This window comes from Manis javanica, chromosome 4, assembly GCF_040802235.1.
Source record: "Manis javanica isolate MJ-LG chromosome 4, MJ_LKY, whole genome shotgun sequence".
In the NCBI taxonomy this organism is placed as follows: domain Eukaryota; kingdom Metazoa; phylum Chordata; class Mammalia; order Pholidota; family Manidae; genus Manis; species Manis javanica.
Window position 1 is genome coordinate 8,750,606 of NC_133159.1, and position 17,100 is coordinate 8,767,705.

The following is a 17,100-nucleotide window of genomic DNA, read 5'->3' on the forward strand; positions in this document are numbered from 1 at the left end:
TTTGCCAGAAGGGGCAGCCAGACGGATGCACTGGGCATTGGCTGCTCTTTGCTATAGGAGTTGAGGCAGCCCCAGGATTTCTGCATTGGGGCAGGAGTGGGTGGGTATCCATGGTTTTTAACCACGATCCCTTCCATTCGGAGGATGACTCTCACTCTTCTGAAGCTTCTTCGCCCTAGAAACCTAATCCTTACCCCTCCCTTGTGGCTACTCCCAGGTGACAGATGCTGTTGGTGCCCCACCCACGCCCCTCAGCACTCACCTCTGCACACTGAAGCTGCAGGTCATTCCCTGGGTCCTGGAAACATGGGTGCTGCCTGACATGCCAGCCATGCCAGCTGCACCCTGGGCACAGCTCCCACAAGGGATCTTTGCTGTGTCAGTGAAGGCGAGGTTAAACTTGAACTCTAGAACAAACCATGAGAACCACCACTGTCCAAACTTCATCAACAGGAAGATGTAGTCAGCCTCAGGAGCCTGACCCCAAAGCTCAGCCATCTCCTTGTTCATTCATTCATTTCAGACACATTTGCTGAGCACCTACGACATGTCAGGCAATGTGATGGGTACTGCGAATACAGCAGGGAGCAACTTGACCCCTGTGCTTTCTACGTGAGGTCTTAGGAGATGAGTGTGGCAGAACCCAGGTAGTGCTCACCATCCCCTTCCTTTCCCTGGGTACATGGGAAAACTACACTTCCCAGCATCCCCTGCAGTTGGGTGGGGCCATCTGCTGGGTTCTGGCCCACAGTGAGTGTTGGGTACCACTTCTGGGTCTGGCCATTAAAATCCCCTGTACTTTCATCTACATTTTCTCTCCCTGCTTTAGACTGACTTCAAAGGCACAAGTTTAAGATGACAGTTTCATAAAGGCGATAGAGCCAGGATCCTACAGGTAGGAGGGCAGGGGATGGCTGTCAGCCAACCTACATGGAGTACAACTAGAGTGAGAAATATGGCTTCCTTGTGTTAAGCTACTGAGATTCAAGGCTGAGCCTCACACATCTTGACTAATAAAACAGACCGGCAGGCAAGTGTGGGAGAGCTTATTTTCCAAAAATGGATTAAATAAAATCTCCCATCCCACATGGTCTTCTTATGATGTGACTCTGACACTCCTCCCACTGAGTAATGGGTCGTATGTCCCTCCCTTGAGTCCCGAGAACACTTGTGACTGCTTTGATGGAAGTGATGTTATGTGACTTCCAAGTCTAGGTCCTCAAAGGGGAGAGAGTCTCCACCTGGTTCTCTTGGGGTGCCTGGGCGGAGAATCCAGCCAGCATGCCCAGAGGAAGCCCAAGCAGGCTGCAGAGAGGCCCACATGGGGAAATAATGAGGCTCTTAACCCACCCCAGCTTCTCGGGCAGCATGTGAACAGCCCACCTTGTATAAAGATGTGCCAGCCCCAGTGCAGCCTCCCCAGCTGATGCCACATGGAGCAGAGATGAAATGTTGCCCCCAAAGCCTGCCCATATTCAGCAAAATAAATGCTCTTGTTTTAGGCCACTACATTTTGGGGTGTTTTTGCATGCAGCAAGAGACAACAAGAACACTGGTGACACAACCCCAGAGATATCCCCATCATACTCCCTGAATACCCCCCCAAACGCCCACAAGCATTCTTGGGCACTTCACCTGCCTGAGCCTCGGATCCCTTGGGTGGGCCGTGGATGTCCCTACCTGCCTCGCAGGGCTTCTGGCAGGGAGGGGTGTGAGCAGGCTCTGCGAGCCACCAACCGCAGAAGGAGCGTGGCAGCAGACGTGCTGCTCCTTGGCCTCCTGGCCTCCTAGTGGAGGTTAAGCAATTAAATGTCTAAGGAGATGAGAGGGAGGGCAGGAGGAAGCAGACACAGGGAAGGGGAAGAGAGCAGAGAGCCCCCCTGGTCCCCACTCAATGCCCAGGGCATCTGAAATTCCCTAGCCTCTCCTTGCCTCCTGCAGAAGGGGCCTTGCCGGCTCTGGGCCTTCAGGGCCTGGGTTACGCAGGAGTGAGGCCTGTCCTGCCAGGAACCACCTGTCTGCCGTTCCAGGTGTTCCCAGAAAACAGCTGGCAGGAAGGCCCCTTGTGAAGGAGAAGCCAGCAGGGAGGGGTGCCTACCTTGCTCCCCTGCCCTGGAGGCCAGGCTTCCACCCCATCAACAGGGAGAGGCCGGCCTGCCTGCCATGGGAAACCAGTGCCAGGGACTCCTGTACAGAACAACGACGTCCAGAGGTGGCCAACAAGAGGCAGCAGTCAACGCCCCTGAGAGCCATTCTGGCTGTTCCTCAGTTTACCCCCAAAACTCCTGGAGGTTGCTGGGGAAGGAGGAAAGGCCAGGGTGGGGAGTTTGGAGCCTCCGGCTGTAGGTCTATCTCCACCTTAAAGTCAACATTGTTAAACTGGGGGTGCTGGTCCTGCTCCCCACCTCTAAATGGGAACATCGAGAGGCTAAAATAACATAATCAGGGTGAAGACTTTCCAGCGCCAAGGCGTTCCAGCACTTAGGCAGTGCAGCGTTGAGGCAACTTCTGTGATTATAGATTACAGCCCCGCGAAGGCCTTGGGTTATTATACAGCACGATTCTAAAGTTACTCTGCATCACTGAATTAAACTCCCCCCCCTTCCCCTTGATGATAGGAAGGGATTCCAGACCAAACCCTTGCGGGGCTGACAGTTGTATGGTGCGAGTCTCCTTTTCTCTTTGCCTAAAAGAGGCTCTTGACCTCTCTACTCAAATGGCTCCTTCTTGAACCTAGAAACTGTCAGAAAAAATGTTCCTGCTAGCAGATTCTCAAGCCTCTATCTCCAGCTGCTGGTCAAGGGAATTTACTTTGCATGAGTGTGGGAAACAGGAAGACCCTCACCTACTCTCATTAGGCCCCAAGTGTTCCCGTCCTGAGCCTCCAAAACAGAGAACCTCTGTATTCAGACCTCAAGGCCTTTGCACATGATGTTCCTTCAGCCTTCATGCTCTTCCCCTGAGATAGCTCCATAGCCTATCTCTCATTCACTCAGGCCTCCATTCAAATGTCCTCTCCTTAGACCCTCCTGAAGACCATCTGCACTGCTCTGTATCCCCTCATCCTGCTTCATTTTTCTTCCCAGTTCTTGTCACTGTTGCTCATTACAGTGTAAACATTCACCGGTGTGGTTATGGCCCATCTCAGCCACTGAAGTCCAAGTTCACAGGGAGCAGGGAGTTGTCTCCCTAGGACTATTTCCAGCATCAAGAACAGAGCCGGGCACATTGCAAGCACTCAGCAAGCATTTTTTAATGAATACGTGACGTAGATACCTATGCTTTTTATTCATTCCTCTACAGCTTCCTGAGTGGCTTCTGCCCCAAAGCACTGGAGTTATAGTGACAATAAGACGTAGTCCTGACCTCAGGGAGTTCACAGTCCAACAGGAAGCAGGGATGTTAGCAGTAAAGCAGAGGCTGGCCTCATTTGTCAGCTAATATTCGTCTCTCCAGCCCTGACGTCTCTCTTGAATGCCAGTCTCATATATCCAGCTGCCTACCTAACATTTTCACTAGGGTGGGAATGCGGAACAGCAATCTCCTCTTCCCTCTCCCCTGCTGCTCCTTGGTCCCCATCTCGGTGTCTCAGGCCAACAGCCCAGGCAAGACTAGAAGCCCAGGTAGTTCTCTTTGCCCCACCCCACCCCCCGCTCCTTCATACATCCCTGTCCCTAAATTTATTTTCCAAGTCAACTCCCTAAATGCCTCCAGCTTCCCTGCCCACCCAACAGCCAGAGAGATCCTTTAAAAAAACAAATCTCTGAGAGATGCCCTCTCAAAAAAAAAAAAAACAAATCTGATGAGGTGACCCCACCCCACCTCTTGCTTAAAAGCCTCCAGTGGCTCCCACATTTAGAAAAAAAATCAAACTCTCTGCCTGCTGATTTCTGAGGCTTCACCCCGTATAACATTCCACATCACCCGCCACCCTCACCCTGCACTGGCTCTCCTGTTGCTTCCCAAACCACAGGGCCTTTGCACTTGCTATTTCCCCTGCCCTGCAAACTCTTCTTCCAGGTCTTTGCAAAGCCAGCTCTGTCCCATCATTCAGCTCTCAGGTCAAATGCTGCTTTCTCAGAGGCTGCCCTTGACTCCCAGTCTCTTCTACTTACCCTGTGGCCCCTAATCCCATGTTTTACATCTGAAATGCTCACGTTCACCTGGTGTTTGTAAAGAGTGTGTCTCTGCCACTTGCTGGAATGGGGAACCTTGGGCCAGAGAAATCAGGTGGTAGAAGGAAGATGGCAAGACCTGAGGGGGCTGGGCTGTCCAGACGGAGGTGCCCAATGGCCAGGATGACTTGTGGATTCAGAACTCAGGGACGTGTTTAGAGTTAGAGATGGGAATCTGGATAAGCTCCCCGAGAAGGGGGTGAAGAGTGAGAAGGGGCGGTAGGTTAACACAAGAGGTGTTGGGAGCCGCAGCAGGTTTCGAGCAAGAGGTAGAGAAAGCTAGAGAGAAGGGGCTGGACAGGCCAATAGAACCTGTGCCCTGGGAAACCTGCCCTGGCGGTCCTTGTAAAGGAGGATAGAGGGGAAAGCACGGAAGCAGGGCCCCATAACATGGTCTCCTAGGAGGGCGGCTCCTTCCCTTCTGCAGAGAGAGGTCTAAAATGTCATCAGAACCTCAGCTGGCACCCCGGCTGAAGCCACCGTTTGCCCTGCTCCACAGGCACCACCCCACCAGACCCTGGGACATCAATTTTCTTGCCCCTTGGCTCTTAAAAGGTCCCTGCCCATCAATGACACTGAGTTGAGTCAACAGGGCAGGGCCAACGGCCTCAGGCGGAGAGATCACCACAGTCCTGGTGCCACCAAAACCTGTGGGGACAGATGTTTCATTGGCCTGATGGGTCCCCTGGGGCCTCCCCACTTGGCCTCAGCCCACCGGCTTCTGGTTCCTAACCTCTCCTTGTCCCTGGCTCCCTGCTGGTGACAGCTGACCTGGAGGCACACTGGGGCAGGTGTCAAGGGTCCAGCACGAAGGACTCGAAGGCTGACACTCTGGCAGAAAACAGAGACAAGAGGAGGGCAGCTGGGGGCCCCCTGCCAGTCGGACCCAGTTTCAGGAGCCAGGAGAGGAGGTGGCTGTCCCAAGGGCCCCAGTAAGAGCCTCAGTTCCAGTGTACTGATGGCCAAAGTGCCAGCAAGGGTGCCTGCCTAGTGGGTATCAGCTCGGGCTCTCAAGATCCTCCTTCAAATCCCTGCCCTGCTATATTCCAGCTGCAGGGCCTTCGGCCAGTCACCTGTCCTCAGCCTCTCCACCCGTAAAATGGGGATAATAAATAGTACTGACCCCTGTAGGGCTGTGGTGAGGCTCGATCAGACAGACATGTTAAATGCTCAGTGCAGTGCTCGCCGTGTAACACGTGCTCGAGAAATATCAATATGCATTATGCTTTCATCTTTCAGTCCTTTTTTGAATGAGTTAGAGATGGAGGAAAGAGGGCCCCAGGTTCCCCCAGTGAATAATTCCCAGTTTCATTTCCTCCCAAATTGTTTGCCTCAGGGAAGCCTGTGTTCAGTGTTATCCAGAACATTCTCCAGAGTCAGCTGACCAAAGGCTGGAAACACACCGCTGCTCACTGCAAGCCCCCACCCACGAAAGGTACGCCGGGTGGGGGGCCGGCCCGGAAGCCCCGCCCCTCAGCAGCACCTCCTCCAGGGAGCCAGGACCTCACTCTAGCAAAGACCCCAGTCGGGAGGCTCTTGGCCGCATTCAGGGACTCAGGACCCTTTGGGCTCTGCTCAGGGCGGGAGGGGCAGCCGGCTACCAGCAGCAGCAGGTGCCACCTCGAGCCTGGGCCCCCCCGGATCTCCCTGGGCCTCTGGTGGGGGAGTCCTACAGGAGGGTGTCTGTCACTCCTGGCACCAGGCCACCCCTCCCTTCACAGCCTCTGAAAGGGACAAGCTCTGCTCTCCCCTCTGTCCAGGCGGGCCGGTTTCTATGAGATAAAGCACAGACTTCATGACCTCTCTCCTGGGTGGGCAGAGGTATCTCCAGAGGACGTCCAGGCCTGGGGAAATGGCTGCCAGGAGCTGTCGCCACCCCACGGGGTAGGCAGAGCCTGTCTCTGCCCCATTATATAGGTTCAGAAACTGAGACTCGGGAAGGTTGAGTGGCTCACCCAAGGTAGCACATCTGTTACATGGGGGTGAAAGGGTCTGAAGCCCAGTGTTCAGACTCCAAGACCAGTGCTCTCTCAGGGTGAGGGGAGGAATGGAGAGAGGGTCTCTCAGAGGAATGATTTGGTCATCTGCTCTTGGTGGCCTGAGGCCCTGGATACTTTGTCACCCCAGGGGCTGAGTCCCTCAGTCTTCCCTGCAGGAAGGCCCCCGATGGGGAAGTGGAGACACAAATAGGAGATGGGGTGGCCTGGAGGCAGTTAGGAGGGGGTTCCTGCCTCACTTCCACCCTATCTCCCCGTGTGACCCTGGATGGATCCCTTTCCTTCACTGAGCCTCATTCTTTTCAGCTGTAAAATGGGGAGATTTCATTAACAGACCTGTCCCTGCTCTCAAACATCGAAGGGATGCGTTGCCAAGTGAAGGAGTGACAGAATCAGAGGGCAGGAGGGGTTCCTTCCAGCTCCTTCCAGTCTACTATAAACCCCCCTCAGCCATGCCAAGGGGTCACTTGCTGTGAGGGTGCTGGAGAAGGCCCTGGCTGGGGCCTCACAGATGCCAAAGGCAGGCTCCAACCCAAGACAAGAAGACTTCTAAAGCCCTCCCCTCTGTCAGAACAAAGTGCACCAATAGCTCTTGTTAAATGTAATATCTTTGCCAATAATTTAAAAAATACTTTCATAATTTTGCACTTGAACTTGTTTGGTTACCAGACACTGATTTAACTGGCGGCTGGCTTTGTCTTCTCATCCACTCTCTCTCCTGCCCGGGATTTCCTACCCAGTGAGAAAATGTAGCTGACAAATTGCTTTCATACATAATGACACTTTTATGAATACCAAATGTAGTAATTAATGCAGCTGACCTAATGTTACATTTGTAGACATTTAACATTTATTAATTTCGATTTCGCAGTTTTCTTTTCCCACTTCGTAGCTAATAAATATTTTAAGGTCTCAGATATTTTCTGCAGATCTTCATAGGCCCAAAGAGCTAGTGTGACCTTGAAAAATGGACTGAACCTCCCTGGACCTCAGTTTCCCTGTCCTGCTCTCCAGGGGCCCTGCGGGCCATGGGTGAATCCTGCAGGACTGACCTGCCCCAAGGAGTGACATTTTAGAACTTTGGTCAAAAAGGCCAAGACCAGCAGGGGCTGCCAGACCCACAACGGAGAGATGTTCTGAGCCACAGGAAGACAGAGACACAGACCTCCCTCTCACCCATGAAGAACAAAGCAATAAATTATGTTATTTTGCTAGTCGGTTGAATTTCATTTGTGTGGTTTGGAGTACATTTTCTAGTTAATGAATCTGCAATATTTATGACCTCCCTTTTTCAATAAAACAGAGAGAAAGGGGGAAAACAGGGAAAGGATACAATATTTCCCCTATTCAGCTGGCTGGCTGACAGCCGCAGGTCTGGACAGGGCGGGGCTGCACAGCTGTGGACCTGAAAGTCTGGTCAAGGGCAAGCTCACCAGGGAGGCATTTGCATGTGAAGTATAAGCCATCTGGATTAGACCTCAGGGAGAAGTTTCTAGAATGGTGCTTGCAGCAGGGAAGCCCCCTACCAAACCCCCAACCCCCACCTCTAGATATCTGGGTAAAGGTGACTGAGTTTGCCATCTTCCTCTGCCAGGCAAGCTACAGGATGCCAACCAACCAGTGCCCTCCACCCTTGTTAAGTAGATTTTGGAGAAAATGCCAAAGAGGCTGGGACATGCCCAGGGGAGAAGAGAGGAACGGACAGCCTGGAATATTGCCCACCCCTGAGGGACGCCGTGATTGGGTCCTGAATAATCCATGACAGGTGGTATGGGTGACTTTGGCTACACACACACACACACACACACACACACACACACACACATGTCCCCTCTCCTTCCCATAGCCTAGCAACACTCCCTGGGCCACCTTCCAGGTCCTCAAGGCCCCAGCCTCTGGGGACATCCCTGCTCACACCAGTCATTCACGGCAAGGGCAGCCAACAGAAGGTGACTTTGCAAGGCTGCTCCTGGGGTGGGCTTCAGCAGGCAAGCTCCTGTCCCCTCTCCCTCTTCCTCCATTTCTACCTTTGTGCCCCTCTTGCCTTCACCACAGGCCTGGCTAAACAGGCAGACTGAATCGTGGCTTCATTCATTTATTCACACTCTTTTCTTCACATCTACTCTATGCAGGCCAACAAGGCAGACCCCAGCTCCTGTGCCCTTGGAATTCATAGCACTCTTGGAGAAACAGACTAACATGACAGCCACTCAGAATGACCCAAGCTTTGGCAGAGGAAATACAGGCTCAGGGAGCACAGTGGGACACCTCGCCGGGACTGGGAAGGGAATGTTCAGGGAAGACTTCCTGGAAGAGGTGGCAGCTCATCCAGAATGGGAGGCAGGGATTCTGAAAGGGAGCCTGGGGCACAGAATGGGGCATCTTTCAGATCCACCAGAGCCTGGGTGGGTGGAGGCCACCCCATATGGACAGCAAGGGGGATGTCAGCCCCTGAGGCCTGCCTCGAGTGGCACCACCCACACGATTACCAGCATGAGGAGGGAAATGAGGAGAGCACGTCTAAGCCTCTGATTTTAGACTGCCAAGGCCTCGAATATTCCACTTAACACAGCAGCACCAGAAATCAAAAATAACCAGTGCCTGCCCCTCTTGGGAGTTTTGCATTTTAAGATCAGAGCCTGGAACAAAAGACCATCCCCTGCTTCAAACCCCCGCTCCCCTGCCTCAGCCCCAGAGAGCCCTTTACCCTAAGCCGTCCCGCTCTGGTTGCAGACTCCACTCCCGGCTCCCATCTTGTGGGGTGATGACCACCACAGCCGGGAGCACACTGAGTCTCACAAAGCAACCCCCAGCCTTGGCTGAGCCAGGTACTGAGCTCAGTGTCCCCGAGGCCATGAGGGAAAGGAGGGGACACCAGATCCTCCAGACCTCAGCTTTCCAATTTGGAGGAAAGAAAAAGAAGGGATGATGGACCAATACCCCTCCAACCTGGGAAGACTGTCACATTGTAACAATGACTTAACAGCAATGACGTAGGAACGACTTGACCACAGGAGAAAGGAGGTGAAGCAGAAGAAACTGAAGCCCAGTGAGCTGGGGGGACTGGCTAAGGCTGCAGACCTAGCAGGCGTCCTGGCCCCGACCTGAACCCAGTCTACCTGGTTCAGATGCATGTGCAGCCAGCTGATAGACCATTCGGCCACAAAACCCTCAATCACCTGCTGGAGCTGAGCAGGTTGGGACATGAGAGGGGTGTGAGTGGTGGGCTCTGACGGGAGTCGGCAGGCACAAGCCCCATCTACACAGGGGGCCAAAATTCTGCCCCAGTTGAAGGCTGCTGTGTGGGAACAAAGGCCCTGTGACAGGAGATCATCTGATTTTCCAGAAAGCAGGAATCCAGATTTTTATATGAAATACTCTGGTTTGTAAGAGTTATCTAATTAAGGCAATTTGATGCCGTGTAGGTCAAACAAGACATATCTACCCCCAGTTTGTATGAATTCTTTCAATAACTATTTAATGAGTGCCTACTATGAGACGGGTAGGGTGACTGAGTCATCCCGGGGTGCCCAAGGCTGTCCTGGTTTAAAGACTGAAAGTCGCACATCCTGGGAACCTCCTTATCCCTTAGCCAGAAAACAATTTTGGGTCTAGAGGGAGCAATAGACGAAGTCCGCACCCTGGAGGAGCACATGCTATGGTAAGAAGAGACGATACTCACATCGCCAGGACAAGACAGCAGAAAATCCTGCAGACAATGGATAGATTCCATGGTGACTCAGGGCTGGGGGTGGCCACATTGGCAAGTGCGATCAGAAAGGACCACTCTGAGGAGGTATCATTTATTTAGTCTGAATCCGGAGTGATAAGAAGACAGTTGAGAAAAATATCTACAGTAACAAAGACACAGTGGCAAAATGTGAAAAGCTGCCTGCACAAGCTATTCACTGCAGCTCTGGTCATAAAAACAAGCCTGGAAACGACCAGATAATATCAATAGGCAAGTGGGTGGGTGAATGAACAATGGCACAGCCACGCGGTGGAGTGCGCCACAGTGTGAGAAGGAATGAGGATCTCTGTACACTGCTGCTGTGCAGTGACCTGGTGTCAAGGATATATTCAGTGGAAAGTTGAGCTGGAAAAAGGGGTTGTATTTATCTAAGAAATTGTGTGTGTGTGTGCATGCTCATGCCTGTGTGCACTAACATTTAAAGACGAACAAGCACAGGAAGGATACAGTTCAAGTCTTTGCTCACATGCGATCTGCTGATGCCCCTTTGGCCCCAACAATCCCAAAGTCAACAGGTGAGAAGTCCTCTCCACTCACCATGTGTGTCACCACGCGCCTGTGTGCATACAGACTTTTATTGCAGAAAAATGAAGAATTGGGACCAAAAATTCAATCCGCACAAAGAAGTTGCTAGATTAGGACAGGACTTCTCAACTTTGGCAATACTGGCTGGATAACTGCCGGGGAAGGCTGTCCCATGCATTGTGGGTGGTTAGCAGCATCCCTGGCCTCTATCCAGCTGATGCCAGGAGCAGCTCTCCAGATGTGACAACCAAAAATGTCTCCAGTCATTGATAAGTGTCCCTGGGGGACAAAACCACCCCAGCTGAGGACCACTGGTTTAGAACCATGGTGACAAAGCTCTACCAAGTTAACGCTCCACTACAACAATCACCTGCGGCAGCAAAACTCACAAGAGAGAAGACATGCTGCTGTGGGCCTCCTGGCGACAACAGGCAGCGCTGCCTTTAATGTCTTCTTGCCTAGACAGCTCACCTGACTCAGACCAAACCTATAGATTGAACTGCCATTTTATAGGGACAAGGGAACAGGTCCAATGAAAGATGCAATCAGCCAACTCCAGAGAGCAGGAAACTCTAAAGAAATAACTCAGTTTCTTCACCACACCAATTGCAGGAAGGAAGGAAGGAGAGAGAGAGAGAGAGAGGATGGAGCAGGAGAAAGAGAGATGACAGGTCTGCCTATAGATTAAGTAAGACTTAAGAGACATATCAACAAATTGCAATGTTCAGATGAACTGAAAATCAATTATTAAAAAATGTCTGACCAAAGGTTGGATGGGAGGGAATACAGCAGACTAGTCACTTCAGGAAATCAAATTGGAAATCAAACTCTGGAGAAGGCCCTCCCAACACCAGAGGAAAAGATCGGGAAGGGAATAACGAGGGATGGGAGTGATGATGTAAACCATTAAGACGTTAACTTCAATAGGACGTGTGGTCCCAGAGAAATGAAACACATGGGGCAGAAGCCATAATCAATGGTAAAATAAAAGAATACGCAGCTGAGGTTAAAAAGCCACCTGTATCTGGACACAGGCAGAAACCCACTGTGTTCCAAGTAAAAACTCAATGAAAATGAATGGAAACATTGCCGTTAAAAAAAAGTATGATCCGATGGGGGAAATTTGCACACTGACTAGACTTTGGGTGATATTAAGGGAATAGAGTTTATTTCTTAGGTGTGATAATGGTATTGGGTTATGTTTTGGAGAACAGTCTTTATCTTTTAGAGACAATGCTAAAGCATCTACAGATTAAACGACAACATGTCTGGGTTTTGTTTCACAATAATATAGGAGGGGAGACGTGGGTAGGGTTATAAATAAACAAGATTGGTTATGAATGAATAATTTTTGGATCTGGATGATAGATAGAAGGGAGGTTCATTATTAATATTGTCTTTTCTATTCCATCTGTTTGAAAGTTTTCCACAATAAAAAGTAAAAACAAACAAACCAGGATTTGTGAGAACTTCCTAGGCAGAGCTGATCAGCCATTGCTAAGGCCCTGAGGCTGGTGTGAGTTTGGCCAGTTCAAGGGGAGGCAAGGAGGCCAGTGTGGCTGGAGCCTGTGGATGATGGTAGGAAAGCCAGACCAGGACAGAGACACAGGAGGGGCTGACGTGCAGAGCCTTGGGGCAGGTGGTGGGGTGGGGGGTTTACTCTAATCGCTGAAGGAGCCATTAGAGAGCTACGGGCAGGCACGTGGTAGATCTGATCCGTGCCTCTAAAAGGTCCTTTCAATTAACAGCATGTGTTCTAGCCACACAAGAGAACGTGTCTCAGCCATAAGAAGGGAAGAAGTCCTGCTGCACTTTACAACACAGATGAACCACGAAAACATGCTGAGTGAAAGAAACCAGACCCCAAAGTCTGCATATCATGATTCTATTTATATGCAATATCCAGAAAAGTCAGATCCATAGAGATAGAAAGCAGATTCGTGGTTGTCAAGGGCTGGGGGTGGGGGAGAATTGGGACGAACTGCTGATGAGTTACAGGGTCTCTTTCTGGGAGATGGGATGTTCTGGAATTAGACAGTGGTGATGGTTGTACCACATAGTGACTATAAAAAACATGGAATTATACATTTTTAAATGATTATTTTTATGTTATATAAGTTATATTTAAAAAAAAAAAAAAACAAAAGATACTTGGACTGCTCTGGAGGGTAAGCAACAGGAAGGGAGCCAGGAAGCAGGAAGAACAGTCCTGTGGTGGTACCAGCAGTGGCAATGGAAATGTACCACCAAACACTCCCCAGGGGCTGGATCGGGAGGAGGGGAAGGGGCTGTGGATGACTCCTAGGTTTGAGCAGGAACATGCAGGCGGAAGTACCACCATCCACCAGGGTGGGGAAGGCTGGGGGCTGGCATCTGGGGAGGAGCAGGCTTCTGCTGTATAGTCCTTAGGCCCTAGGTTCTAGGGAGGTCATTAGTGCCATTCCCCAGAGTTCCAACCCTTCTCTTCCAAGCCCCCTGTGGAAGGTGAGGCCATGGCCAGTTCTGGCCAACGAGTTGTAAGCTGGAGTGAAGTGCATAAGGAGACCTTCCAGCACTCTGCTGGGTGGCCAATGACGTTCAAGCAGTGGCTATTCCGTCAACCTGGGTCCTGGGGTGAGAAGACATGAGCAAAGCCTGCAGCAGACCCAAGATGGATATTTAGCAAGTGAGAAATACTCCGATGGTGTAAACCGCTGAGACGCTGAGGCTGCTGCTATCACAACGCAACCTGCCCTCCCTGCCCCCCGTGCTGTCAGGAGACATTCAGCCAGTTTCCCCCTGGCCTCCCACCCACCGCTGCAGGACGGCACTGAGCCCTGAGCTGAGGCAGGAAGAGACCTTCTTCAAGCCATCCATTTGATTGGTTAGTCTGGGCCCTTCTGTACCCAAGAAACTTGGGGCCAGGTACCTAGGAGGGACCCCAAAGTGTTTGTGTATGCAATCAAATGGGTGGTACCAGAGTGAGGGGGAGGTGGGTTGAAATCAGGTGGAAAAGGTAAAGCACTTTAAGAAAAAGTAAATAACAGTGCTTAACCAAGTCTCAGTCAAATATAATCAACTGTCGCTGAACATGTGCAGTGTTGTTGACAACGGCAGCTGCAGGTGGATGGACGGCAGGGGGGACTGGTCCCATCCAGGAAGGCATCCCAGAGGAGGCAGCAGGTGTCCTCCTGATCAGGTGACAGCAGGGAGGCAGCAGCATGGGGGTGGGGGCAGGGGGTTGAGAGTGGGGAACAGGACTCCCCACATCCCTGCAAGAACTCCCTGGGGTCTGCCATGGACTTGGCCCCTGTACGGAGCCCCAGAAAGGTGGCTTCAGCACTGCTCCTCCTCATCTGTGGGGCAAGACCTTGGCTCTAGAAGGCCCCTATTACAATGCACAGTTTTTACCAAGAGGGACAGAGTGTTTGGCACTAAGATTAGCCTCCCACCCTTCTCAACACAGCAGAGACCAAGACCCTGGAGAGAGCAGGTGATGGGGAGGTTCTGCCACCAATGCACGAATGAACAAATTTGCCTTCAGCTGGAACAGAGAAGCTTCCTTAAGACTACATTCTTCCCCTTCCTCCATCACTCACACCCACCCCGACCACCATTGCGGTCAGCCACACACAAACCAACACTTTTACTGAACCCTCTGCATGACCCACTCTGCTCCTGGGAAACCAGCCAGGCTTGGGGCCCAGGAGCTCTGAATGCAGGAAGGGAGGGAGGCATGGGTCCAGTTTGTTGAGCATTTAATATCAGTGCATATCAACAGGGTGGCTTTGCCACCCTTCAGGAATAGAAGAGATCCAATCCCAGCCCAAGGCTCTGACCCTTAAGTGGAAATTGTTGCCATGAGAAAATCCCAACCCCACCACTTTCTAGCTACAGACCCCAGATGGATGGCTTTACAGCAGTTCCTAGCTGGAGCTGGCTGATTGTTTGGAAATAGACAGAGCAGGTTGAAATCCCAGCTCCACCATTACTAAGTGAGTGACCTGGGGAAGTTGCTTAAATTCACCACAGCTCCATTCCCACCTATGAAATAGAAATAATCCTACTATCTTCCAGAATAACCTGACCTGAAGGAAATATAGAATACTGTTAATTAAATTAATAAAAGAATGAAAACTGGTATGCCAGTTGGGTGCTTTTGGTCTTGAGCAACAAAACCTGACCCAGGCTAGTTCATGGGGAAAGGTATTCAGCAGCCACAGTAACTGAAAAGTCCAAGCCTGATAGAGCTGCCTTCAGACGCATCCAGATGTGTCCAAGGACTGAACAACGTCCTTTGACCTCTTGGGTCTCTCTTTCTCATTGTCTTCTGCACACAGCTTTCTCCAAGGGCAGACAGAGTAAGGCTACAGACAGCTCCAGCTTACGTCATCCCAACAAGTTACTTTAGAGGAAAGTGAGGACTCAAAATCCCAGAGAGACTTACAGATCAATCAGCAGAAAATAAGGAAGGAAATAGAGGCACTGAAAACCACCCTAGAACAGATGGACTTAACAGATATATATATACAAAACATTCCACCCAAAAGAATCAGGATGCACATTTTTCTCAAGTGAACATGGAATATTCTCCATGATAGATCACATTTTAGGGCACAAAAAGAGCCTCAATAAATTCAAAAAGGTTGAAGTTGTATCAGGCTTCTTTTCAGATCATAATGGTATGAAACTGGAAATAAATTACATGAAGAAAACAAAAAAAACCTCACAAAACACATGGAGGTTAAACAACATGCTTCTAAATAATCAATGGGTCAATGAACAAATCAAAGAAGAAATCAAGCAACACATGGAGACTGAAAACAAAAATACAGCAGTTCAAAATATGTGGGATGCCACAAAAGTGGTTCTAAGAGGGAAGTACATAGCAATGCAGGCTACCTCAGGAAACCAGAACATTCCCAAATAAAGTCTAAACTCACACTTAAAGAAACTAGAAAAAGAATAACTGAAACCCAAAGTTAGAAGGAGCGACATAATAAAAATTGGAGCAGAAATAAATAAAATAGGAAGAATAGAACAATAGAAAAAAAATCAATGAACCAAGAACTGGTTTTTTGAGAAGGTAAAGAAAATAGACAAATCCCTAGCCAAACTTACCAAGAAAAAAAAGAGAGGACACAAATAAACAAAATCAGAAATGAAAAAGAAATAGTTACAACAGACACCACAGAAATACAAAGAAATATTAGATAATTCTATGAAAAATTATGTCAATAAATTTGGACAACCTAGAAAAAACAGACAAATTTCTAAAAAGTGCAACTTTCCAAGACTGTTCCAGGAAGGAACAGAAAATTTGTAAAAAGAAATTACAAGTATCAAAATTGAATTGGTAATCAAAAAACTCCCAACAAACAAAAATCTGGAACCAGATGGCTTCACAGCTGAATTCTACTAAGCATTTGAAGAGGTAATACCCATCCTTCTTAAAGTATTTCAAAAAGTAGAAGAGGAAGGAATACTTCCAAACTCTTTATATGAGGACAGCATCACTCTAATACCAAAACCAAAGACACCACAAAAAAAGAAAATTATAAACCATATCCCTGATGAACATTGATGCAAAAACCCTCAGTAAAATAGTAGCAAACTGAATTAAAATATACATCAAAAGGATCATCCATCACCACCAAGTGAGATTTATTTCAGGGATACAAGGATAGTACAATGTTTGTAAATTAATCAATACCATATACCACCTTAACAAAATGAAAGATAAAAATCATATGATCATATCAATAGATGCTAAAAAAGCATTTGACAAAATTCAACATCTATTCATGATGAAAACTCTCAACAACATGGGTATAGAGGGAATGTATGTCAACATAATAAAGGCCATATATGACAAACCCACAGCTAACATCATACTCAATGCAAAAAGCTAAAAGCTTTTCCTCTAAGATAAGGAACAAAACAAGATGTCCACTCCCACCACTTCATTCAACATAGTACTGGAAGCCCCAACCATGACAGTCAAACAAGATAGAGAAATAAAAGGCATGCACACTGGTAATGAAGAAGTAAAACTGTCACTATTTGCAGATAACATGATATAATATATTGAAAACCCTAAAGACTCCACCAAAAAACTATTAGAAGTAATAACTCAATTCAGCAAAGTTGCAGGATACAATATCAACATACAGAAATCCATTGTATTCCTATATACTAACAACAAACTAACAGAAAGGGAAATCAGGAAAACAATTCCATTTACAATTGCATCAAAAAGAATAAAATACCTAGAAATAACCTAGCCAAGGAAGTGAAAGACCTGTACTCTGAAAACTATAAGACACTGGTGAGAGAAATTAAAGAAGACAGAAATAAATGGAAATCTAAACCATGCCCATAGATAGGAAGAATTAATATTGTTAAAATGGTCATTCTGCCCAAAGCAAATTCCTGATTCGATGCAATCCCTATCAAAATATTGGTAGTATTTTTTAATTAACTAGAGCAAATAATTTGTGGTTCCAAATTCATATGGAACCCCAAAGACCCCAAATAGCCAAAGAAATCTTGAGAAAGAAGGACAAAACTGGGGACATTATGCTCCCCGGCTTCAAGCCATACTACAAAGCTACAGTAAGCAAAACAGTATGGTACCAGCACAAGAACAGATCCATAGATCAGTGAAACAGAA

The 17,100-nt window shown here is 48.9% G+C and overlaps 1 long non-coding RNA gene across 2 annotated transcripts in view; it reads right to left on the reverse strand.

Moving 5' to 3' along the window:
* The window catches only part of LOC140848647 (uncharacterized), a 29,972-nt gene that overhangs the window by 7,610 nt on the left and 5,262 nt on the right, over nucleotides 1-17,100 (reverse strand). Inside the window, exon 1 of one of the 2 annotated variants that reach the window (XR_012129738.1) lies at nucleotides 263-888. The exons of the other annotated variant lie outside the window; for it this stretch is intronic. This is a non-coding gene — a long non-coding RNA (uncharacterized lncRNA). Of the gene's footprint in view, nucleotides 1-262; nucleotides 889-17,100 lie in introns of those variants that run through there. 2 annotated transcript variants of the gene reach the window in all.